At 36.6% G+C, this 27,925-nt stretch overlaps 1 protein-coding gene and 1 pseudogene across 7 annotated transcripts in view; one reads left to right on the top strand and one right to left on the bottom strand.

Moving 5' to 3' along the window:
• The window catches only part of CFAP20DC (CFAP20 domain containing), a gene marked incomplete at both ends in the record, with an annotated part of 188,525 nt that overhangs the window by 122,929 nt on the left and 37,671 nt on the right, over positions 1–27,925 (bottom strand). The window lies entirely within an intron of this gene.
• Positions 15,996–16,225, top strand: LOC311179497 (small nuclear ribonucleoprotein G-like; annotated as a pseudogene). Its single transcript has one exon. The product of its transcript is annotated as a small nuclear ribonucleoprotein G-like (transcript).

The raw sequence follows: 27,925 nt of genomic DNA, 5'->3' as shown, positions 1-27,925 counted from the left end.
AAAGGTAACAGGGGCCCTTATCGAAGCTGTAGTTGCTTCCACGTAGCCGCTGTGATCAAAAAGGAACCCAGAGTAACAGTTTTCCTTGACGGTCGCCATTCTGTTTGCTGTAACTGATCTGCAACATTTTGGGAAAATACAGTTCTACCTACAATTTTTCTATTTAGACCTTTCCAGAGGCCAGTATATATGTTCTGTTGCTGGAGTCTGAATTAACTAGAGAAGTAGTGTGGTGGGGCACTTGGAGTGGGATGGATTTCTGTAATGGACAGTCCAGTAGCAGGTGGCACAGATCTTAGTGCTTTGGGGCATTACCCTGAAAAGCTTCATGCATCAGTACCAGAACCAAAGGCCTGTCACACCTTTGATGCTGAAGACCAAAGAAAGGGAACTGGAAGGTCACTGAACAGCTGTGTAAAGATAAATAAATAAACAAAAAAATAAATAAAGGAAAGAAATAAGCAGTGTTGGAGAGGATGTGCAGGGAAGGGAGCCCTACACATTGTTATATACACAATGTGTATGTGTGTGTGTGTGTGTATAAAATAGCAAATATACAGTGTTGGTGGGATTATAAAGTGGTGCAGCCTTTATGGAAAGCAGTATGGAGATACTTCAAAAAATTAAAAATAGAAATTCCCTATGACCTCATCATTCCACTTCTGTATTTAACCCCAATATATAAAAACTTTAATTTGAAGAGATATATGCACTCCTATGTTTATTGCAGCACTATTTATAATAGCCAAGAACTGGAAACAACGTAAGTGTCCATCAACTGACGAATGTATGAAGAAAGTGTGGTATATATACACAATAGAATAGTACTCATCCATTAAAAAGGTATCATGGTAGTATCTAGAGGGAATTGTGCCTAGTTTAATAGGCCCATAGTGAAAGACAAACACCATATAATTTCACTGAGATGTGGTATACAGAGAAGACAAACAGATGACTGAAAAAAAAATAGATAAATTTTCTACTACCAAAAGGGAAGAGGAAGGTGGGGGTAGGTGGATTGATTGGGGAAAAAAGGGACAATGGTATGGTGAAAGACAGAACTGGGATTTTAGCAGTGAACTTAATTTAGTGCATATATGTTGATTCTGAATGATTCACACCTGAAATTTAAATACTTCAATAAAACACAAATTAATAAAACCCCAAGAAATTGGGGAACAAAAAGACAAACCAGGAACATGCATACACTAAAGAAAGACCACATGGAGACACAGCAAGAAAGTGACTTTCTGCAAGTCAAAGAGAGAGGTTTCAGAACCAGTCAAACCTGTTGACAACTTGATATTGGACTGTATGCCTGCAGGACTAGAAGAAAATAAATTTCTTTTGTTTGAACCAAAAAATATCCATGTGGGAATCATCATACATGGACTGTTCTCTAATCTGTCTCTCCTACTAGCCTGTAAATTCTTCAAGGGTTGACACCACATACTGGTTATTAAGTACTCTCACAGAGCTAGGTTCAGAGTTTTGTAGTTATTTAGGAAATATTTATAGAACTATCTTTTTTGAAGCCCTTCTGCTGCCATGCTTATCTATTTATTGAACAACTAACTATTTAGTGCTAAATCTGGGAGATATAGGGATATCAAAATGAAAATACCACCACCCCCAGGAAGCATGTGTTTAATGGGGGAGATAATAGAACTGTGCACAATAAGGCCAAGAAGAAAAAAAAAGGACAGCAAGGGTGGGGGGAAGGAGAGGGTATGTAAAGAATTATTTTTAGAAAAGGTAGTTAAAGAAGGCCCTCTGGAGAAGGCACCAAAGGTTCAAAACTACTGGAATGAATGATGTAAAGGTAGGAATCATGCAGATATTTGGGAAGAGCAGGAGGACTATGAATATTCAAAATAAATATTTGTTCTTCTTAGAGTGGATCTTTCAATGTAATCCAACAAATATTTATTAAAAGAGGTGAGCCACTTAAGCTGTGAAGCTCAACAAGAACCACACAATGGATGTACAGCATGATTTCACCCTCACAGTGGTCAAGTTTTGCTTTTACAGGGTAGTTCTCGGTTAAATCTAACTATGATGGTTCTAATGTCAGGAAGAATTTCTAAATGATCATGCCCAGTTTAGGACAGAGGTATTAAGACTAAGCTACCCATATGGTAATGAGGATTTAGCCTACTGTCTTTGCAAAAATAAATATGCAAACCTCCCCAATCTCATAATCAAGAATAGTTGGTTTGGGAGGGAAAACAAAATCATGAGCTAAGCTTAAATGATTCTGAAAGCATGCTGAATTGCTACTTAAAAAAAAATTAAAATTAGTCATTCATGAGAGAATATAAATGCATATGTGTGACTACTTAAAAGCTTCATTACGCTTATGTGCTTTTTTGGGGACAATTTAGTTGCTGTAAGAAAGGCTGCTTTGTAAAACAGCTTTTCACTTATATAGGCTTGATTTTCACCATCTAAAACCTTCTGTGACCTAACAAAGCAGAAAAAGACAAGCAACACCGGCATCGCTCCTCTTATGCTTAAAGATATACATATAAAACTATGTGGAGGGACAGCAGTGTGAAGCTGTCCTCAGCCTCTGCAGCACAGATTCAATTCCCAGCAGGCCAAGGAGATTCCCAGGTGGCATGGCAGACCTCTCCTGTCGCACCCGCTGCTCCCCTCAGCAGTGTATTTCAGTTGTCTACCTGTTCTGCTCCCTGCTCTGTCTTTGGTGAATCCTCTCACCTTCCTGTACCTCAGGCCAGTACCCCAGCTCTTGTATAAAAATAAATAAAACTATGTGTATTAGATGCCTACATTATACATATTTAAAAACTGAGTTAATATACTTTTATATCTGTGAATATTAATAGTGAAGGGTCAACAACGTGATAGGAAAAGTAATGAGACAATGTTGGGGGAAAATGGAGGTAGTCAACAAGAAAATCAACCTCATTTATTATAATATTCTAGTGATCAGCAGGTGTGTAACTCTCCCAGTATGGTCATTAACGGCATTCATTCCAAACTTAACATCTATATTTGCAAACCATTTGAGAGTAAAATTACTTTTCAATTCCATTTTATATCTTCATATTTGATTGACAATTTCTTTTTCACTATGGCAACCTTGGTGGGTATTTGAATAAATGGCAGCAACCAACCAAGAGTGTAGATAAACTCATCTATTCAGATTACCTATTCACTTTTCTTCTGTATGTACATTAACAACCATTTGTGAATGTTCACTTTAGGTTAGAAAGAACTTGCAAAAATGATGTCAGACTTCTGATGGTTTGATCCATTTATTAGAATCATTTCTTAAAATCAAATGGTATTCATTTTTCTTATGACATAAAAATCACCAAATTTGAATGCATATCTTCAAGGATGCTATCAAGTAATTTGATGTAATCATAGGGAAATAGTGAGTTTGCAAAAGAGTATATTTAAATACATGCAATGATGTTTGGGTATTTAGATAACTGACTGTGTACTGACATTTAAAGTTGTCCAGAAGATGTTCCAGGTTTAAGGCCTTCCTTATACATTCATTCCTAAGCTTAACAATCACCACAAGGAATTTTATTCTATTAGTTTTTCCTGGATCCTTTCAGCTGATGTTTAAATTCATTGAGAATTCTTCTGTCCTTAATGGTGAACAGTGATAATTCTGAATACACTTAATTGAATTATTAAAAAAATATAGACTTTGTTAATTTTTATAGTTAACTTTCATTACAATGCATATTTCACATATGTGATTTTAAATTAATAACTGGAACTCTTGAAATTTTTCTCTATCACTTGATTGCCCCATTAAAAACAGCTTTATTGAGGCATAATTTACATGCTATAAAATTCACCATTTTTAGTGTACAAGTCAAAGATTTTTAGTATATTTAAGAAGTTCTGAAACAATCACCAGAATTCTGCTGTCCAATATCCCCATCATTCCAAAAAGATCCCTCATGTCTGTTTGCAGTCATTTGTGAAAGATCTAAATCAATTTTTTTTGCATGTGGATATCCAAATATGCTAACACTATTTGTTGAAAGACTATTCTTTTACCCACCTAGAAACATTGTAAACTATCAACTGACCATCAATGCAAGATCTTATTTCTCAAGTCTGCATGCTACTCCAGTGATCTATAGATCTTCTTCATGTCAGAACCTTATTTTCCTGATTTCTGTAATTTTATTATAAATTCTGAAATCATAACTGTAAGTCATCTATCTTTTTTTTGCTTTATGTCTGGAAAACTTGTATTTCCTCTGCAAGAGTTCAAAGCTTATTTAGTCAGAGATTTGTTCATAGCAAAGGGTTTTTTCAGTCTCCCCAAGAATGTATGTATGGAGACTTTCAGACCCCCAGAAATATGTAGGTACTTATCAGAGGTCCATCATGGTTCATGTATTCTCTATGGGTTAGGTTTCAGTGATTAACATACGTGTATACTAATCTTTGCAGGTATTTTTGACCATCTTCTTAGGATAGATAACAAGATGTGGAATTTGGCTATGTCAAATTGTATAGTTAGTCTATAGCCACTTGAAAGCCCTACTCAAATGTTTTCTAAGAAGGTTCTGCTGATTTTAACTCCAGATAAGAGAAAATAATGAGTACCCATTTCACTACCCATACTCACATCTTTGCAATTTAATAAGGAAAAAAGTTTCATATTTCCTCCGTTTTTTGGATTACTACTGAGGTTTACATTTGTTCAAATTTTACAAGCACTCTATACTTTTTTTGTACAGATGTCTATTTTTCTAAAATGGTCACAATGGTTTTTTTTTATAAATTGTTATTTTATATATGAAGACATTAGGATTCAGAGGTTTATTCCAGTTAATTGACTCTTCTGTTGAACTGAATAGGACCATCATAAATCATCAGTTTTCAAAGAACACAATAAAGAAGATACTTGGTGCTAAAAGTATATTTTCATAAATCATAAAATGAGTTAAGGATGCTAAATTATCAATAAAAATACTATACGATGTCAGATTCGCAGGAGGGTGAGAGGATTCACCAGAGACAGAGTGGGGAACAGAACAGGCAGACTGACGAAATACACTGCTGAGGGGAGCAGCGGGAGCAGCAGGAGAGGTCTGCTGCACCATGTGGGATCCTCACTGGTAGGGATTGAACCGGCGCTGCAGAGACTGCGGACAGCTTCACAGCATTGCGTTCAACCGCCTGCGCCACCAGTGGAGGCCCTACTCTTGAAAACTTTTGAAAAACTTGCTATAAGTTGCCCATTAGTGAAAATTTGACAGTATCTAAAAATGAGTAAAATTGTCAGGTGTTCTTGAATACTTCCAATCCTCAATCTTCAGATTTTTCTCTCCCTCCTCAACTTTGCTCTACTGATGCTGTCACTATAGTTGAAGAAGATTTTAACTCCTTAGGGAACATATATGGTATTTTGTTTTTTCACACCCAAATCTCACATATCTTTAAATGAAGGAAATTTTACAAGTTCATGGAGATACAATTTCATTGCATGCTCATTATAACTCTTACAGAAAAACAGAGAGAAAATTTAGAGGTCCATTATATGGGTTTAGATGAATATGTTAAGCCATAGCTATGCAATAATATGCATGGAAGCTATTTTAAAAAATAAGACACATTAATCAATGGCAATGTAGAAAGATTCCCAAGATAGAAAAAGGAGAAAGTTCCATTTTCACTACCAAACCAATTTTCAGAGTAGGAATGCTATGATTCTACTTGAGAAAACAAAATTGTAATATACACACAAATACAAATATACACAATCTCTGAAGGCACTCAAAAAAACCCAAAATGAACTATTAAGAGGAGTTGCCTTTGAAGAATGAGCACAATTTTCTTATTATGGGCATGGTTTACTTTTATTATATAATGCAATTATAAATGAAAACGTTCTAGCCGGTACTATCGATTAGAATAGTACAACAATTAAATGGCAAATTATTTATTTAAAATAAATATTCTACACAAAAAAATGATACAGGGTTTTAGCAAAGGATGTTAAAAATGATTCTTTATTTCTTGAAACCTCAAAAAAGACATTATGCAACATTTTACAGGTACTACAAGGGAATTGTAACTACGGTCATTCTGCTAGGCTCATACTCGTAGGGGGAATCAATAGGCTATCCTTTGAGGTAAGAGCACAACAATTTACTTATAGTGGTTTATTGAGTGCTTAGTTCAATACAAGTGGACGTTTTATCAATAACATTCTAATGGATGCTACAGATGACAGTTCAATGTTATAATATACAAGCTGGAAGGCCATATAATAAAATCTATAGGTCCCTGGAGTCAGAGGATGATCATTTGTAGAGGACCTAAAGAAAAAAACAAGGAATGTCTCCTTGCAGGGTGTGATACTTTTGAAGTAAAAAGCAAATAAATTTAGGTGTTGATGGCTTGCATTAGTAGTAACACACTGGTGTCGTTTTCAAACATTTATTGTCAAATATTCTAGTAAATGAAAAGTGGAATTCAAAGGCTTTCCTTCATTTGAATTAAGCTAGAAGCTTATCAATGTAAGCACATTTCTAAATTAAGCTAGACAATATGTAGAATTCACCACCTAAGCGTAATCCTGTTGGTTAGGAATAAGAGCTTGAGATAAGGAGGCAAATTAACTGTACAAGATCTATAGTCAATTCACAAGTTTGCAACTTAAGTGGTCACATGAGTTGTATTTGTGTCAATGTTCAAAGCTGAAGTAAGAAGTATTCCTAGAAGGTGTAGAACTACTGCTCTTTTTTAAAGATACGTCTAGTGAGATATCAAGCTTATTTAATAGGGAGAACTGAACTACCTAGCATTTTCACATTGGATTTCTGAAGCATTCATTCTTTTCTCTAAAATTAGATTCATATGTTGTTGAAACACTATTTTGGGAGGAATTTCAATGTGTGTTCAAATAGCTCCTAAAGACTTAAATGCTGGGAGCTCCTGGGCTTTCTTCTCTGTTTTTTAAATATTCTTTTTCTCCAGGACTATATCCACTCCCATCTCTGATTTTAAATATCATCACTATGCTGACAACCCAATCTGTATCTCTAGCTCCAACTCATTCCTTGAACTCCAAGGAATCTTTACCTGGATATTTCACAGACATTTCAAATGAAACCCATCAAGAAATGTGCCCTAGTTCCCCATCCTCACCATTCTCTAGTGGCTCAAACCACATACCTAGAAGTCATTCTTGATTCATTATTTCCTTTCTGCAAGTCTATGCAAGTTTCTCTCTGCAAGTTTTATGCTGAATCCACTCATTTTTCTATTTCCTGTATTGTCACTCAGACTCCAGCTATACATTCCTTGCCAGTACAGTCTTCCAGTTATTTCCCTTCACCCATTCTTATCCCCTGTACCCTATCAATATACTCATCTTAAATGGGGACCCATTATCCTATCACATTTCAGTGGTTTCACCCTGTTCTGAGTACAGAATCTAAATTCCTGGCTCACAAGGTCAATAAATAACCCTATATTTACCAGATCCCATTCTTTTTGTGCCTGTGTGTAGGTCAGAGGTGTGGGGGATGAGAGGATTCACCAGAGATAGAGTGGGGAGCAGAGCAGGCCGAGCTGCTGAAATACACTGCTGAGGGGAGCAGCGGGTGAGACAGGAGAGGTCTGCTGTGCCACATGTGAGTTAGCTCCCTGGTCGGGGATCAAACTCAGACCATAGTGATAATAGCACTGAGACTTAACCCCGTATCACCAGGGAGGCTCCAGGTCTCATTCTCTATAGTCAGGGACCTGAAAGGAAACAATTCACTCCTTATGGCTCAAATAAATAACTCCTTACAGAGGTGTGAACAGGGCTGAAGAAACACACAGAGGATGATTAGACACTAAGACATACCAACAGTGGGCCTCTATTATCATTTCTAGATCTACAGGGTCAAAGACCCATAGAGACAGAACAACTGGATCTTCACAGTTGAGGTCACTGACAGGAGGAAAGGGAAGAAATACCCCTACTTCTCTTTCTCTGTCTTCTGATCTCCTGTTGGTCCTTCCCATTGACAGGGAAGCCTGAGATCAAAAGAATGTGGGTGATTAATATAGTGTGATGTGGTGAGAACAGAAGGGATCTATCTCTCAGGACACAGGGCAAGTGAGAGAAGGCAGTGCCTAGATCTAGGAAGGGAGATTAATCAACTTATATGCCATTCATGACACTGTTCCTCTTCCTTATGGTTTTCTAGCTTCACACCTGGTATGTTTTTATAGCAGAAATTTGCACAGGCTTTTCGTGTGTGTGTGGGTATCCTCTTTCTACCACTCTTCATATGGCTAGTTCTTCATCTTCAAGTCTGAATTAAATATCCTTATCATGTTATCTAATTAGGTATCTCCTTGGTTAGCCTTTTGCCTTTTTCCTTCAGAGCACTTACCACAATTTGTAAGTACAGAGCATAGTGGGTGCTCCATAAATATTAACAAAGTGAATGCTGGTTAAGTTATATAGCAAACTCTCAACTTTGTCTAGAGACAATGGGTTTACAGGAATGCTGTGACAGCATTTAGGGAAATCCTCTTAATTTTTATTTTTTATATGGTATACTTTTTTTTTAAAGATATATTTTTATTTATTTATACAAGCACTGGGTACAGTCAGAAGTGCAGGAGGGTGAGAGAATTCACCAGAGTCAGAGCGGGGAGCAGAGCAGGCAGCAGGACCGAAGTACACTGCTGAGGGGAGCAGCGGGCAGCAGGAGAGGTCTGCACGCCATGTGGGACCCTCCTCCGGTGGCCTGGGAGCCGCCGGGGATCGAACCGGCGCTGCAGAGGCTGCGGGCAGCTTTGCAACCCAGTGCTCAACCGCTGCGCCACCGGGGAAGCCCTATATGGTATAATTTTTGCTTAAAAAGTGAAAAGAAGTCTCCGTAAAATGAAAACCTACAGTGATAGACACTCCATTCCTTGTTTACATAAAAGGAGAATGTCTATTATGGCACCAAGAGTCTAAAAGAGAATAACTGAATGATTTAAAGCAAGGTTGATGTTCCTTTCTTTTGCCAATGATTCTATAATAATAGTACAAAAACACCTGTTCTGGTCTGTGATACTCTTGGTACTACATGCTAGTCATTTCCACAGCTTTTTTTTTTTCTTTTAGTTGAAGAAAGGGGACAAAAGAACAGGGGATAGCTTTGAATATAGGAACATTTGACTATAGATAACATTTTTTTGATGTGATAAAATGGCAACTGTAAAGCACAATCTACAGTGGTAACAACACTCCCACACAAGTATATTTAAACATCCAAGTGTTTCCTTACCTCCCCTGAAAAAGGAGCAGCAGTTGATCCTAAATTTCAAAGCATTTTAACCTTCATTATGAATGAAGGGTCTATTTGCTTTTGCAGAAACAATCTGTAAAAAGCAACCTTTGACTTCACTTATAAACAATGTTATTTTCTAAGGCAATTGCATTTACAATGGACAATATCTACTTGTTTATGCAACAAAGTATACCTCAATATCTAAACAGTTTACAGAGATTAAAATTAATTTTGAGTGTTGGTAGGAGAGGGAAATTCAGGAAATATTCTAATTCTGGAAGGGGGTAAAAGTGGAAGAAAAGGTAGGCCAGGAAATAGCAGAGGAGGATGGAGGAAAATGGAAAGCTAAAATGTGGATGAGAAAGAATGCTGTCAAAACACTGAGTCACTGCTACCAGGTTGATGATATCATTATTTTTGCTGAAGAATCCAGAGCAGAAAGGAAGACTCTGTTTTTAGGAATGTTATCATCAACTGGTACCCCAAAAGAGCAAATGGATGAACACAGGTCATGGAAGCCAGGCTGCTTTAAATCCTGGTTCTACCATTTGTTTTCTGTGACTCTTGAGTGAGTAGTTAATTGTCAGGTCATTCGTTTCTTCATGTGTAATGTGGAGCTAATATCTCACTTGCAAGGTTATTGTGGAAATAGGAGCCTAGCCCTTTTAATATCATTTGTTTCTGTGCCCAACCAAACTCTTGCTGTCCTTCCTTTGTTTGATACTTCGGTTGGACCAAATACCTGAATGATTAGTCTTTCACAGCTAGAAATTCCCATGGATGCATGAAGGCTTATGATCAGAACGAAAGGGGTAAAACAGTTGCAGCTAATACTTTTCACAAGCAACAGTAATCATTAGGTACAGGAAAACTTATGAAAGATGATACCAGACATTCTAGCAAACACTGGGGTAAGCTCTGACTATATCCAGGAAACTAAATTGTGCATATAGCTGGCAAATTGGCCTCTGTGGGTATCCCTATGTGTCACAAACAGTGCTCCCAGACAGCATTCACTTTGTTAATATTTACGGAGCACCCACTATGCTCTGTACTTATAAATTTCCTTCAGAAAAGGAAAAAAGACAAAAGGTTCTGAAGGAAAAAAGACAAAAGGCTAACCAAGGAGATGCCTAATTAGATAACATGATAAACACTCAGGGCTTCTTTACCATGTGGCAAGACTTGGGGGATATTACAATTCTAGACACAGTTTATTCCTTGGTAAACATTTTTTATTTGGGGTGATAAAGACAAAAACAGGAAGGGTGATGAAAGAAAGAACATTTGAAAATCGGCAGAGACAATAAGACAGTATGAAACTACCTCCTTTGCAAGGAAGAGCTGTTTCATACTTCCCCCTTCTGTCTCTCCTCACTCCACCTTGGGCCAAGGTCAGCTAGAAATCTGTGTAAGAATCTGAAAGAAGAGAAGGTAGCTGCAAGGAGAGGAAAGTGACCTGTTACCAAAAGCAATTTTTTAATGATTTATTTATTTATGCATACAAGAACTGGGGTATAGGCCAGAGGTGTGGTGGGTGAGAGACAGAGTGGGGAAGAGAACAGGTAGAATGATTGATATACACTGCTGAGGGGAGCAGTGGGTGAGGCAGGAGGGGTCTGCTGAGCCATGTAAATTGCTCCCTAGCCAGGGATTGAACTCATGCTGCAGTGGCTGTGGAGAGCTTCATAGGTTGCATCTTAACCCCCTGTACCACCAGGGAGGCCCTGGGGAAAACTCAGCCTCTTCCTCTCAGGAACTGAGTGGGGAAAGGCAAAGGTAGTTCCTCTCTAAAATTGATGGAACCCAAGAAGAAAAGGTCTGGACATAGGTTAGAGAGCACCAAGTCCTGAACAGCTCTTTGTTCTGGGGTAGAGTAAGGAGAAAAAAAAGGAAGACAAGCCCTAACATTTACCTTCCTATTCCCTCTTCCAGGTTCCCCGTGTTCTTATGCACCTTCTGGCTTCCTCACTCCCTGGAATTGTAATATCCTCCCACCCTGACCTTCCAACTTCCTGTCTTCTAAGTTTCAGAAGCCAAAGACTTCTCCCTATTTCTAGTTTCTCAGGTTGCAAAGAAAAGCAATCTAATTAACACATAGTTGATAGGCTTACACAGCTCAAATGTATTTATTTTGATAATCAAAACAAAACAATATGGAGGAGATATTTTTTGGACTTGGGATGTATTAACTTTTAATGCAGGTGGTTCAAAGACAACATTTAAAGAAACATGGCTGACTTCACTAGAAAAGTACTCTTCTGACTTTTAGTTCTTATCAACCCCAGCCTCCTCTTGGCTAAACTCAGAACTATTCACTCTAATCAGGTCCTGAAGCATTCTTGATGTACTCTTCAAGCCTCGGCTTAACCAGGGTTCCTTACTCCTGCTAGTGATGGTGAGGCTATGATTCACCAGATACCTCAACCCCAGACTAATATTCTAGAATGTACTAACCGAGAAAATCTCACATGATCAATGATCTTCCTTCTTTGGAGCTAGAAACAGACTAGATGATATGATCCATCAAACAAGAAGAATTAGAAAATCTGCAGTTCAAGGAAAGAGGGCTCCTGTGGAAGTCAGGAGAGCAGAGTCTGCAGTCAGACTGCCTTGGACAAAAGCCTCAGTTCTGCTACTTGATAGCTGGAGGGCTTTGGGTAAGTTAGGGCTCCCTCTTCTCAATTTCCTCACCTTTTCCCTAGGCATGAAAGTATGCCCTACCTCAGAGAATTGCCATGAGAATGAAAAGTGATGTTGTCTAAGAGTACTTAGCATGGCCAAAATAAGGCATTTATGTGCTTTATGTATTGGCTGTCATTATTAAGTAAACTTTGTTCATATTCTAGGACTTTGATGGCACAACAAAGAAGTTATCCAAGTGCTTGAGCATAATCAAAGCTCTTGAGAAATGAGTCACCCCTTTTCACCCACCATTGCACGAAAGAAGGAAAGCGCTCAGCCTGACAAATATGAAATTCAGGTTCTGAAATTCTATAAGAGAATGTCAACTCTGTTTCCAGTCTGTTACTGAAGTATATTGATCTCATCTTAAGGAATAGCACTGAGTTTCAGCACTATAGGCTGCCAATCTATGAACAGACTGAATTCAGCATTGCCAAAGTCTTGCTTGAGATGTCTGATATTTTGAACCATATTATACTTCCTCCCTAAAGAAATGTTGAGATTTAAAGCTTTGTCCTCTGGTTTTTCTTTCTTTTTTATGGAGAATCAATATAAGAAAAACCCATTTGAAGAACACCTTTTGTCTTTTGCAAAAATCATATCCTGGATGGCAAATAGGTTTCATCTTAAGACCCAACATCAAAAGACTGGCAGTGACTGTCTACAGTGACTGTTCAGAAGGACAGCAAGGTTGCCATGATCAATTAGCATCATCTGCCATGGACATCAATAAGGAAGTGTGGTGCTTTTGTGATACATCTAGTTACGCTACCATTACTATAGCTATAAAGCACGGCACATTATACATCATGCTGTGCCTTATATAAGGGACTGCTAAATGTATACGTGTCTTCTCAAATTCAATGCCACAGGCCTCTCACCACTGAGTCTTTGTGCTGTTAATCCTTCTGTCAAGTAGCCCTCTGAACCTGAAGATAAGGTTACCCTAAATCTTACTAAAACCAACTCACAAAGGATGAGATTAGAAGACAGGATGTCTCTTGATCTAAAGCCAAAAAAGAAGGGCAAAGAATTTAGGGGAGGCTAGATGATGTGAATGAAACTTAAGCCTGATTTGTGTTACTAAAAATATGCAGATAAAAAAAAAAAGAAAATTTCAACAGATAAAGGAGAGCCAGAGGAAGAAATAAAACATCTGAAGAAAAATGTTCTGACCATGGGCCATTAGGATGATGATGGCATTTTAGACAGCTCCAAACAATAAGTCATTGCAGTTTGTTTCAAAGAATTCTTTACCAGAACCATTTTCATGCCATTACATTATTTAAGTGGCTGTCTATGGGACAGTGCAACACTGGGCAGGCTTATGGACCAGTCTGGGCTATCCATTAAAATAGCTACATCTGCCATTTGAAAGCTGTTCACAACTTTCCTTTGCGAACCATAAATCTGGTTAATCCCACCTTTCTTGTCATTTTAATTTTCTAAAGATTACTTAAACCAGGAAGATTGTAGATGTACCAAATTTCCAATGTAACAAAGAAAATACATTTTTAAAAGCACAAAAGCCATATTCAATTTAGATAGCAGTTTTAGAACTTATGTTTCAGTTTTAAATTCTATTTGAAAGATTTACACAACAAAATGGGTGCGAAACACCATAATGGGAAAGCATAAAAGAGACTGCCTGTTCTTAGTGTACTAAAAATTTTGCTTACTGGAAATAAGATAGCAAATATTTTATTTTCTAAATTTAATAACAATCACTCTAACACACTGAAATAGAAGTTATTGCTTATAAATATCAGTAATGCCAGTGCTAATAAACACTATGTAGGCTTCCTATTTTCCAGGCTCTATTCCAAGTTATTTGCATATAGTTTAATTTTCAAACAGTCCCATGAGATGTAGATCTTATTATTCTTAATTTATAGTTAATAAGTAACTTGCTAAGTACCCTAGGATCACATAACAAGTGAGTATCAGAACCAGGATTTAAATCCAGGCAATCCAGTTCTAACATTTGTCTTCGAAACCACCATGGCAGACTCCCTTTACCTCTGACCCACAAATCATAATTTAACCTATGTGTAAAGCATAGGTGGGGTCAGCCTAGAAACTGAGGTTCATGGCAGTATTTTTTAAGTTCCCATCATTAGTGTTTTGAAGGAAAAAGGAAAGAATGTATATGAGTTTAGAGTGGGGAAAAAGGGAAGAATCTAGCTTGCAGAACTAGTTAGGGATAGTATTCTGTTTTGCTTATTATAATCAAATCTTCTGTACTGACTTAAAGAAAACCTTTCTTTTGAAGGTCCAAAATGACTTCCTGCAATAACTAATCCATCAATAATTGTGATTGGCTTCCATGTGTAGTGACACAGTATTTGTCAGATATTCCTGAGTGATCACTGTTTTTTGAAAAATGAACTAGCTTAGTGCTGAGGATACAGATTGTGAATTAGCTTCTGATAAATTTCACCAGAAGGTTTGGGATTAATTATCCCTTTTAGCCCCAAAACTCTATCAAATCACACACTGACATCAATAGAAAATTTGGGGTGCAGAATCATCACATTGCAAAGATAGATATAGCCTAATGACATGTAACACATGCCAAGTTCTTTTCAACTTTAGAGGGCCAGCCTTGGAAGATTTAATTAACTTACAGTTGAGAAGTAATTTGAAGTTTCAAATTATAGTTATTTAGAGACTGTTGAATTGCTCATCATTTCACTTTATTAAACTATGAGCTAGACTTCCATGAAAAAAAAAATGATTAGAATTAAAAAAAAAAAAAATCCCTACAGTGGAGTAACAAAGGAGTAGAAAACCAGCTTGTAAGTCAGACCATACTGGCTTACAGCTCACAGGTTTGATGCTGGAATGTTCATAACTTGTCTGAGTCTGTCTTAACTCCATCACTTATTTTTACAGAATTGTGAGAGTTAAGGGAAGTTGGTAAAATGCCTGACTTGGTGTCAGTGCTCAATAAATTTTGGTTTTTTTAATCACCTTTCTGTCCTCTGTTTATCCTAACTCTGCAACTTTCTTTTAAAGTCCCCCACTTCTGAAATCTACTTATCCTTTCTCTTCACTTCTCTTAATTTTCAAAATCCATCATCACTGACCGGACTGGGCACAACAGGCCTCCCTTGACCCTCTGTGTCAAGCATTTCTCTCAGCAACTTACATCTTTAGGAAGATAACACTGATGTCATCCTCCTAATTTACAAAAGCAACAAATCATTTGCCTACAGAATAAAATGCAATTACCTGTGCCTAGTCATCTAAATTCATCTGCCATCACTTTTTTACTTATTCCTAATTCCCTACGCAAATCAATATATGGCATCAATATATGGTTTGCCCTTGCCTTAAATATCATTCTTTCCTTTTGTTTTGTGAGTTTTCCTTTGTTCTATTGAGTATAAGATCTTTTAGAAATATCATACACTCTTATCACATCTCTAACTCTGAAAGGCAAAAATAATTATACTGCATTTTACTAAAATGTTCCAAAGCAATTACAAATACTTTTTTTAGCTTTTATCTCACTGCATTCTATTTGTTCTATATCATTCTCTTTGACAGATTATGAATTCCTTAAGGAAAGAAATTCTATTTTATCTTTGTATCTCCAAGGTGTAGAACAGTTTCTAGCATCTCACATAGTACATACTGAGTAAATATTGAATGAAGAAAGATCTAGGTAGCATTCCCCAATTAGTTTACTCTCAACCTGATTCAATCTATTACTCATAAGTCATCATTACATTCCTATATTTTGGTAAACTATTATTTTTCCTTCATTATAAAGCAAGGGATTCTATCAATGTGGTGGACTGAGCTCATGGATATTCTTTGCCTGCTACAAACACAATAGTCTGGAAAAATAAAAGAAAGACAAAGTTTAAGTGATAAAGAATGACACTGATCTGCACCAGAATGAAGAGAAATAAAAACCAGCTATAAGGAAAATAAAATAAAAAATAAACAATTGGATGGGAGGGGGAGGCCACAAATTTTGTCTGGAGGCATCTTTGAGCTCGTGGAGTAGACACCATGAGCAAAGGTCACCTTCCTGAGTTGAAAAAATTTATGGACAAAAAGTTATCATTGAAATTAAATGGTGGCAGACATTTCCAAGGAGTACCAGGGGGATTTGATCCCTTTATGAATCTTGTGTAGATGAATGTGTGGAGATGGCAACTAGTGGGCAACAGAACAGTAGTGGAATGGTGGTAATACAAGGAAATAGTATTATCATGTTAGAAGTCTTGGAACAAGTATAAGCAGTGGCTGTGTTTGCCAGAGAAATCAGCCGCTTCCACATGTCCTCTCTGCACAGCTTCTTTTTACTATGATATAAAAATTGGGTTATGTACATTTTCTTACAGAACTTTTTTTAAATAAACTTTTGTAATAGTCAAAACAAACAAACAACTGGGACTACTTCAAACTAAAAAGCTTCTGCACAGTGAATGAAACTATCATTAAAATGAAAATACATTCCCCAACTGGGAGAAAATATTTGCACATAATACATTCAACAAGGGAGTGATATCTAAGATCTACAAAGAACTCATACAAGTAATATAAAGAAAACAGAGAACCCACTCAAAAGTGGGCAGAGAGCTAAATAGACACTTCTCCAAAGAAGATATACAAATGGCCTACACGACACTTAAAAAATTGTTCAATATCACTTATTATCAGGGGAAATGCAAATCAAAGCAACAATGAGATACCACCTCACTCCTGTGTGAATGACTCCTATCAAAAAAAATCGAGACACAACAAATGTTGTGCAAAAGGAACAACAAATGTGCAAAAGGAGCAAATGGAATCCTATACTCTTTTGGTGGGAATGTAGATTGGTCCAGGGCTTATGGAAAACAGTATGGAAGCCCCTCAAAATAGTAAAAAAACATATACCATATGATCTAGCAATTCCACTCCTAGATATTTTTTTTTTTTAAATAGAGGCATGTTTTCTTTCTTTCTTTATTTGTTTGTTTGTTTGTTTGTTTATACATGCACTGGGTACAGTCAGAAGCGCGGGAGGGTGAGAGAATTCACCAGAGCCAGAGCGGGGAGCAGAGCAGGCAGAAGGACCGAAGTACACTGCTGAGGGGAGCAGTGGGCGGCAGGAGAGGTCTGTGCGCCATGCGGGACCCTCCTCCGGTGGCCAGGAAGCAGCCGGGGATCGAACCGGCGCCACAGAGGCCGCGGGCAGCTTCGCAACCCAGCGCTCAACCGCTGCGCCACAGGGGAGGCCCTCCACTCCTAGATATTTATCCAAAGAATTCATACACACTAATTTGAAGGGATATATGCACTCCTATGTTCATTGCAATACTATTTACTATAGCTAAGTTTTGGCAACAACCTAAGCACCCAAGGACGTATGAGTAGATTAAGAAGATATGGTACATATTCACGATTGAATCTACTTAGGTATAAGAAAAGATGAAATTTTGCCATTTGCAACGACCTAGATGGAACTGTAGGGGATTATGTAAAACGAAGTAAGACAGAGGGAGAAAGAAATACTGGATGATCTCACTCATATGTAATACAGAGAAATAAAACAAAGGAATAGACAAGCCTAAACCAAAACAAATAGTAGAACTATAACTGCAGAGCTGAGGCTACTGGAACAGAAGTTGTGATGAGAATAAAGAGGTAAAATGGCCCAGTGGTATATAGTGAAGGGATATCTGTGGTCTGGTGGTGGCTGTGTTGTGGTGATGTACATCTGAGGGGGTGTGAACCTATTCCCCTGAATCATATATAGTGTTGAACCAGTGTCACCTCAGTAATAAAAAGTAATACAATAAAATAAAAAGCCAGCTATGAGTTGAGGGGATTTGGGGAAAGAGGCGATCTGGCCTAAATATATATAATAATCATATCTCTCTGTGTGTGTGTGTAAAATTATGGATTGTAACATCTATATGGGAATGGCAGATGTGGTCTTGGGTTTACATACAATGAGAAGCTAGAACTGAGACTCCTGCATAAAGACAGACTGTGAAATAACTGCCCCCCTCTTTGAAAGAGATACCAGAAACCTCTACTCACTGATGCAGGAAGCAAAAAAGTTTGCCTTTGGGCAGGTTCTGGGTTGCGGAAAAGCCTACTGTGAGAAAAATCAAAACCCTCAACTCAAGGCATGGACATGAATGTAGTCTGACTTTAAAACACCCTTTGCGGTGAGGAAATCCCAAACCGAGAAAGACATTTAATAATTCATTCAATATCAGTAAAAAAGCCTTGGGGTACCCAGCAGCAGAGGATATCCTTGGAGGATACTTTCCTTCTTCCTCTCTCTCCATTAGTTTTAAAAATATTAGCAAGTCATACTACAGATGTCACTGGAATCCTGTGTTATAAGTCTAATGTTATAGGTATTTTCCCAATATTAGCAACACTTTATTAACTGTAATTTTAACTATAATTATATTATAGAACCACATCATGGGAAAAATACATACATACAAATGTAACAGATGTAAAATATGATTTTAGTAGCAAAATCATGTCAATTAAAAGAAATTCATCCACCAAAAAGTACCAAGTCTAGAAGCATTAGAGACAACTTCTGTCTAACCTTTAAGGAACTCAATACTAATTGATTGAGATGAGAAGAAGAGTAAAAGTTCCCCAACTTAATTTATCAAACACATTGCTATTAAAATTATATAATAGAAATAAAATTATAACATCAATAATTATCAATATATTAATAAATAATGTATTAGTAAATAATTTATTAATATAACATTACTAAGTTAATAATTAATGCAATGATTCTTTGGTATATATAATAATCATCTCTTAAACCTTTAATTTTTATGGGAGTGGGATGTGAGAGTTTCAATTCTCTGACTGGGTTTGCAACCAACTACAGAATTCAGTTCTGACACTAATGCATGTAGTTAGTATTTGGCTCCACAGGTTATGGGTTCAGTACACAAGACTGCCCCCATTTCAGATGCCAGGTGCAATAGGGTGCCCAGGCTACCCATAATTCTGATAAACCAACTATAAATTGGGGGTTTCCATGACTATTCCCAGGCTCAGTAATGGCTAAAACAACTCCCACAAGTCAGGTAAGAAAGTGCTTTACATACTATTACTGGTTTATTATAAAGGATACAACTCAGAAACAGGCAAATGGAAGCCATACACAGGGAAAGTTAAGAGGGAGTAGGGTGCAAAAATTCCAAACTCTCCATGGGCATTCCTTCCTTCCAGCATCTTAATGCATTTGTAAATCCAAAAGTTCTCTGAATCCTGTTGTTTGGGGATTATTAAGGAGGCTCTGTTCAGCCAGCACATTTGATTAAATTATTGGCCATTGGTAGTGAAAATCCCAACCCTTTAATCACATGGTCGGATTTTTGGTAACCAGTCCCCATACTGATGCATCAAGAGGCCCACCAAGAGTGACTTCAGGTAACTCTTACTAGAGTCAACCAACTCAGGGAAAGCTTAAACGAGATTGTTATAAATAACCAAAAAATGCTCCTCTCATTTGTCACTCAGGAAATTCCAAGGGCTTTAGGAGCTCTGCGACAGGAACCTACATCAAAGATCAAATATATATATATTTCTTATTACAGTCATTTGGATTGTTTCCAAATGTTATATAGTTTTCCTTCGTGACATATAGTAGAATTTCATTTTACCACTCCTTTTATTAGATTAGTCATATAACTTGATTTAGCCAGTGACATGAGCAGAATTGACATTGTTATCTTAAAAGAAAGTTTTAAAATTAATGTACCAGTCACAATGTTCCTCTCTCATTGCTCTGTTGATTATGGAAAAATATACTGTCCTGGTTCTCCAAGTTACTAGAATAAGCAGAGCCTCTTGCTGTACCCTGGGACTTGTAGTATGAACAAAAAATAATCTTTTTGCTATAAATTCAGCTTTTGAGATTTGGGGGTTATTTGTGATTTTAGCCCAAACTTTCCTGATTGAAACAAGGCTTCAACACATAGTTCAATCACGATTAAAGTGCTTATTTTCCTAGTTTGCTGATGATTGTTGTCATGAATGAATAATGAGCCTTATTGAATGCATTTTAAATGCATATTCAACTGTTGATTTTTTTTTAATCTTTAAATGGCATGGATCACATTAATGATATTCTCATATTTAAACATCTTTCCATTCCTGCAATAACCCATTGAGATAACCATCACACATAGTACTTTTATACTTGGTAGATTCAGTTTTCTATTCTTTGCTAAGGGATTTTAGATGTATGTTCATTAATTAGATTAATTATTTAATATTTCTGTACTTTCAGCTGGACCTAATAGGGAAATATAAATATACAATACTTAGCTATCAATAATTCTAAATTTTCTTCCACTTTTAGTCTCGTTCTAAATAATTATTTGTCATTTTAAATACTCAGCATTTTAGTAAGATATTTATTATTATTTTGTAACTGGAAACCTGAAGAAAAAATAATAATTTGCCAAGGGAACACCAAAACTCATTGATTGTTCTAAATGTTATTATGATGTTTTCTGCCAAAAGGAATCATTCCTAAAATATTTATATTTTATGCATTTAAAAAATCATGTTATACAGCTTAGATTTAGAGAACAGGACACAAAATCAGTGTATTATATTTTAACAAGACAATATAAAATTAATGGTAACTGTATAAGTAATAGAAATTATAGATAAAAGGTCAGTAAACATTCTAAAGTCTTTCATCAATCCAATCAAAAATTGAAATTTACATCATATTTATCATTTTATTTTACAGATTTACTGTTACTAAAATTGAGACTAAAATCCAGTTCACAGTGTATAAGAAACTCAGAATCCAGGTCATTTGCTCATACTTGGCTACAGATTTGCAATACTAAGAGTAGCACATCTTCTATAAAGAAGCAACATACAGAATTAAGATAGCAAGGAAGCCAAAGTACTGAGTAAGAACAAGCTGTTTTTAGAATTTTTGCTAATGATGATTGCATTTAATTCTTCCTAGAGTTTCACTAGATACAGCATTACTCATCTCCTGTCTTAAAGAGGTATTCAGTATCATTGAAGTATGCAAAAAGGACACTGTAAGTAGCTCATGATCAAAATTTTCAAGATTCATTAATGAACTTTTCTGGATACTTCCCACTCCACTAAAAAAGATGAAATTTTATAATATAAATCTGTTTTACAAGAAATCTATAAAAATTAACTTTTAAATAAAAAAAGTTTCACTTGCATACTACTTGCAAAAAAATAAACCAAAATTTAGTTTACATTTCACCAGATGATTATTTCTCAGTATTGGAAGTAAATTCTAAATTATTGCTTACCAATTATGGCTTCATTTGGGCAAGAATAAGAAACAGCCATTGTAGTGATTCATTATTAGCAAAGCACAAGATGGAGAGAGCAGAAATGGACAGAATTATGATCTCTGAAAAAGGTATTAGTCAAGAGTTCCAAAACTAGCTAATCCTGTAGATAATGTATAAAAAATTACAGTTAATGAAGGTAATTTGTATCAGAAAAAACTCCCAATAGAATTAAATGCCTGAGAAGTGCCTGCAGTATGCTGATGGATAACATGTAATAAAGTTATGAGCACATGGATTGCATTTTGTGCTCTGACAATGCCTCGGGAACTTCGAACCACAGCCTTGATCAGTCCTCAGAGAGGTCCTGGGAGGATGTGGTAGATAATGGAGAAATTAACAGCTCCAAAGAGGCAGAAACACTGGCATAGCAAATGAAAGTAAAAATTACTTTTTTTTGGCAGTCATTTTGGTAGTCTTCCACTACAGGTTGTAAACAGCTGGAGAAAAAGATACAGCTTCCACCACAACTGATGAGTTATTTGAAATGCCTGGTGCAAGACACTGCACAGTGTAAACAACAGCTTTCACCTGCCAGAAAGCTCTTCCCAGCTCTTCACAGGGTTTGCTCCTTCTCATCCTTTGAATCTCCCTAGAGACATTTATTCTGCCCACCTTTCCTAAAATAGATCTTTCTATGTACCTTCTTATTACTTATTTACTCCATAATGCTTACCTTACCATGTTTTTTTTAGGTCTGGTTTTCTTCCCTGTCTCCCTATTACAATGTTAACTTTAGGACAGGGATTTTATTTGACTTTATCACTGAAAATATTCTCAGCACCTAGAACCATAGCATAGTGTTCACATAGTAAACACTAATAAATATTTATCAAATGAATGAATGAACAAAGACACTAAAAACATATTTTCTGGGTATACAATCACAAACAACTGATGAATACATGAATAAGCCTCTTTTCAAAGGAAGGAATTTATGGTATTTTCGATACCTTTTTGTCTGCACGTTCAACTGTAGCCCATATTCCCAACAATTTTCAGTCATTTCCCAAAGAAACAAATACTCATCAATTTTAGAACAAATGTCAATAGTAACCTACTAAAGAGGAAAACTCACCACTGGCACTGGGGTGCTACTAAATGAAAACTATTGATCATGTTTCATTTTTTTTAAAGATTTATTTTTTATTTATACAAGAACCGGGGTATAGGCCAGAGGCATGGGAGGGTGAGAGGATTCACCAGAGGCAGAGCGGGGAGCAGAACAGGCAGGCGGACAGAAAGCACTGCTGAGGGGAGCAATGGGCAAGACAGGAGAGGTCTGCCGTGCCATGTGGGTATCTCCCTGGCCAGCCGGGAATCAAACCCGTGCTGCAGAGGCTGTGGACAGCTTCACAGTGCTGTGCTCAACCTGCTGTGCCACCAGGGAGGCCCACATGTTTCATTTTGTATAACTCAAAGGCACAATATTTGCTGTAGCCTGCACAGCATTGAGTATGCTAATTTAAATGTTTTGGAAGATGAGTAAAATAATTCAAACTAAGGACCTGACAATAACATCTTTTTAAGTAAGAAAAGAGATACACCCATCTTCAGCCAAATTTCTTCAGTTTTGACTTCTAACAGCTCGGTAATAAACTGGGGACTTAATGATTTCTAAACACTTCCCCTGAACATGAAAAAGGTGTGTTAATAAATATCCAGTAGATAATATTCTTTAATGGATGAATCATTTATCCATATTGAATGAATGAATTACAATCTTCCAAAACAGTATTCTTGACTTAGATTGCCTAACTTGCTTAAAATTGACTTAAAAAGTAAATTAGGTTTCAAAACAATTGTTCTAGGAATGTCAGAAAATATAGAAATTTCAAGTAGGTTCAAAATTCAGCTGGGCAGATTTAAGTAATAATATCGTGGCTGCCAACCATATAGTGAGCAAGCTTTTAAGTTATTAAGTTCTGAGTGACTGCGTGCTTTATTCCTATCATGCTTGTGGATACTTGATATAAGATGTTATTCCCATTTCACCAATAAGGAACTCAAGACATGGAGAGGTTGAATCACATGCCTGGGATCTCATAGCTAGCAAAATGACAAAGCCAGAATGCAAATCCAAGCAGTCTGGTTCCAGGGTGTGTGTCATTAATCATTATTCTATCAAGTGCTATTTCAAGATGTTTGCCTGCAAGTAGATTATTACTAGTCCATGATCAGGTAAGTAACAAAATTGAGTAAATATTCAGAAACTTAATGACATTGTTGTGACATTCAACTATGTTGTCCCTGGACTCATTTCATTAGAGATGGTATAGACAAGTTTAGGGGTTGTCAAACGCACATGGATAGCATGTGACTACTGCTATGCTCTAGCACTATAGAGTTAGTCGAATGACATAATGGTCTAAGAGAAACAGGAAATTAAAAGAAAAAAGGTAAAAAGGCCCGTTTGGGTCTTCAAATAGTCTGAGAAGCCTTGATCTACCCTACCCTCATTTAAATTTTCAGATTTTCCCATCTCAGATAGGAAGAACAATGAGGGTGTGGCTTTTTGCCTGCCCCACTGGACAGAAACAATTTTGGGAGCTGTTCAGTTTTACATTTACAAATTTAGTACATATTTTAATGAAGATGTTATTTAAAAGCATTTCAATATGAAATAGATACAAAAGTATTGCCCTTACTACATGAAAATACAATTTAGTCAATTAAGATATGTAAAAAGTACACACATAAACATTCAGAACTTTAAGTTTTCAGTTCTACCCCCCAAAAAAGCCTTTTTTTAAAGATTTATATTTATTTACACAAGCACTGGGTACAGTGAGAAGCGCGGGAGGGTGAGAAAATTCACCAGGGCCAGAGCAGGGAGCAGAACAGACAGAAGGACCGAGGTACACTGCTGTGGGGAGCGGCGGGCGGCAGGAGAGGTCTACGCGCCATGTGGGACCCTCACCGGCGGCCAGGGAGGCCCCCCAAAAAGCCTTTTTATAGAAGAATAAATATAAAGAAAACAATTGATTTATATTTTTATTTTGTAAGACATATATCCCCTACTCCTCAAAATCAGTTTTCCAGAATCTAATCCCTTGTATTTGCTCTGAAATGATTTAGAAAGTGATTAGAGTAGAAATCACAAGGAAGGAAACAGTAAATTTCCAATTGATTGAGGAAATCAAAATTTGAAAAGTTGAGATAGTCTACATATATTGATTCCAACATAAATGATGCATATCCCTGTAAAGACTTTCGTTTTAAATGGAACTCTTCCTAAAATGCAGTACAAATGTATTTTTAAAAAATCATTCGAGGCACAATTCAGAAAACTTTTGCTATGGCCTGTAAACAATGAAACAGAGACCCCAGAATAGTGTGATTAACTGAAATACAGAAAGCTGGTTACTTCCAATTCTAGCCTTACATGCTACTGGACATTGGGATCTCTTCGGCTACCTTAATGATGAATTTCTAAGGAGACACTTGTACTCATTTCCATCATCCTCTCCTACTTTTCCATTTTTCAAAATGTTTCCCTATGTAAATATAGTGAGGAAAGAACTACAGGAGGAACTAGAGAAAAGACCTGTCCACACATCCACACATGCACACCAGCTTTAAGTCCCTGAGCTTAATTTACACACAATTCCCAGTGAATGGACTTTGCCCTTTCTTAAAGCATGCAGTGCTTTCCTGGTTCACAGGCTTTTTTGGGCCACTTTCTGAAATTCATTACAGATGGCCGAAGCTGGAAGTAGTATGATGGCTGGATAAGTGGGGCATTACGTGATCTTCTATCATTCTGATAAGAATTCTATGAGGCAGAGAAAAGGCATATGCCATTATCATCATTTTTTTAAATAGAGAAACTGCAGCACACAAAGAAAGTTAAGTAACTTGCTGAAGGCACCAAGCAAATTAGTGTTAGTGAATTCAGGTCTTTAAAATCCTTGTTCTCATCAGATAATAATATCACCTTTCCTTTGCTCCATCTCACACATATTTTATTCAATTACAATATATACCTACAATTGTATCTTACGAGCATGCCTTTCCAGATACATCAACTAAAATCCTCAAATTATAAGTTCCTATAACGTTTTCTTTGAAACGACAGCTTTTAAAATGATACTCATAAATCTTTCAAAGATGAAACTAGTAGGGAGAGGACAGAAATGATGATTGGAAATAAAAAAATAAGAACACTGTAAATGACTCTACTTAGGTAAAGAGTTAAAAGACTAGAAAAAACAAAATAATCTGTGATGGGGATGAAGGTTGTTTTGCCTCTTTGCCTCTTTATGCAGTAGGTGGAGCTATCGTACTATTCGTTAGGGTTACAGGAACGCTATATGTGAAAAATAATCTAATATGTTCCTAGGATATCCATTTTCTTTCGCATTTTCAAATTGTCTTTTTCTGTTTTTGAAACGTTTTCCTCCATGTTCTGAAAAGCTGCAGGCTGCACTGCCTACAGCCCCTTTTTTTCTGCAATGACAAAATTACCACCTTCACTGTATATCCTCACAATGCCATTTTGAGGAGGATATTAGAGATACAGTTGCATAAAGCAGTCTCCCACCCTCTGCCCCATCACTCAAAAGGTTTTCTCTCTAGTCTATCAAATCTATGTTTTAGACTCCCAAACTGAAAATTTTCCAGAACAACCACTGGCATATGCTTTTAAACTGTAATGAATGGCAGCAGAAGTAATTGTTAATAATCTTTTATAAAAATACACTACACTCTGAAGAAATTAAAAAGATTAAATTTTTGTATAAAAATTTTATATAGAACTAAGGAATAAAAATCCAAAAGCAGGCCAAATAATTAACTTTGTGTAGGAAAATAAAAACACATCTTTAAGAGTATATACTTGAATAAGAGAAATTCACCTTTACACGGGGCATTATGGCTCATACTTACTGTGATGGTTAATTTCACTATCAAATTGACGGGTCAATTTGATATCTGGCTAAATATTATGCTGATTATGTTTGTAAGGCTGTTTCAAACAGTTGGCAAACTGAATAAGGCAGATTGCCCTCTCAACTGTGGATGGGCCCCATCTAATTCCTTGGAAGCCTAAACAGAGTGAAAACTTAAGAAAAAGAACTCATTCTCTCTGCCTGACAGTCTTTGAACTGGGACAGAGGCCCTCTGCCTATGAACTCAAACTCAGACAAGGACTGGAGCTTATACCCTTCCCCTGGTTGTCACTTGGACATGGCTTTTCCCAGGTCTCTTTCTTACTGACTGCAAATTGTGGGAGTCCTCAGCCTCCATAACTGTAAGAGCTAACTCCTTATAATAAATCTCGTCATGTGATATATATATATATAATTTATAAATTTCTAATATAAATATAACATAAAATATTTATGTCATATAATAGCTGATAATATTTATATTATTGGTTCTAATTCTCTGGAGAATGCAGACTAATTACTAATTTCATGCTAAATTACTTTGGTATAAATGTAGCAAAAAGAGATGTTGACTTATAATATTAATTTCTTTCTTTTTTTTTTTTTCTTGTGGGACCCTCGCCGGCGGCCGGGGAATGAACCGGCGCTGCAGAGGCTGAGGGCAGCCTCACAGCCCAGCACTCAACCACTGCACCACCAGGGGAGACCCAATATTAATTCCTTTTTAGATAATATCACTGCACTGGGGTTTATGGTAAACTATAGGCATAGTTTCCAAACTTATTTACATAAATAAGCTTCACCTATAAAAACTGTGCTTAGCGTTTTTATATTTAACTCTGCCAATAAATGCTAAACTGACGACAAAAGAGAATGAGGATTCTGCCACTATGTCTTCCTGTTACTTGGAAAAGCTTATTCTAGACTTCATGTGATGACCCAAATGGCTGATTTTATGCGCTCACTACTAAAAAACATTGAGAACTTTAACCAAAAAATGACTGTGATTTACTGTATTTGGAACTTTGAAGGCATGAGAAAGATTATATATATATATATATATATATGCAGATTTATAATACATAACATATAGATAACTTCAAACTTACAAAATGTAAATATTTACCTTAATAAGGCAACTTAAACAGGGGTTTTCTTTTCCAGTCTAGAGTACATAATTAAATTCACTGACTGCCTACTACGTCCTAAGCCAGGGAAACAAAAGGTGTGATCTGTAAGTGTTTGCTACTGACCTACAATGAAGACAAGCAAGAGCTAGATGTAAATTAGCTTTATCACCAAGCACACATTTTTTTTTCCCTAACAAGAATGCTTCAAAGAAAGATGCAGAGTTGGTGAAAGGGTTGCCCTGCTCTGAGCTTAGGAAAGTGAACATGAGGCCAATAAGCTCATTTAAGGACATACTCTGAACCCTAAGCCTCGAAATGGGGCAGGTCTAGCCTCACAGGACAGCAAAATGCTTTAATCTATTATTTGCCCGATAAATAATATACAGAATGAGGGGCAAACAGGTAACTTTCTCAATAACAATGTCCAGATGGATCTTTTTGGGTCTGGCTTCCACGTTGGGAGAGGGGAGGATCAGATAAAACAAAATCAAGGATGGAAAATAAATTCTGTTTTCTTAATTCCAAGAAGGTTAAAAAAACATTAAATATTACTAGGATGCATGTTGGAATCAAAGATAAGAATT

The sequence above is a fragment of the Talpa europaea genome, assembly GCF_964194135.1.
Source record: "Talpa europaea genome assembly, chromosome: 11".
NCBI classification, from domain to species: Eukaryota; Metazoa; Chordata; class Mammalia; order Eulipotyphla; family Talpidae; genus Talpa; species Talpa europaea.
Note: the sequence above shows the minus strand (reverse complement) of the source record. Positions and strands in the feature narration are given on the sequence as shown.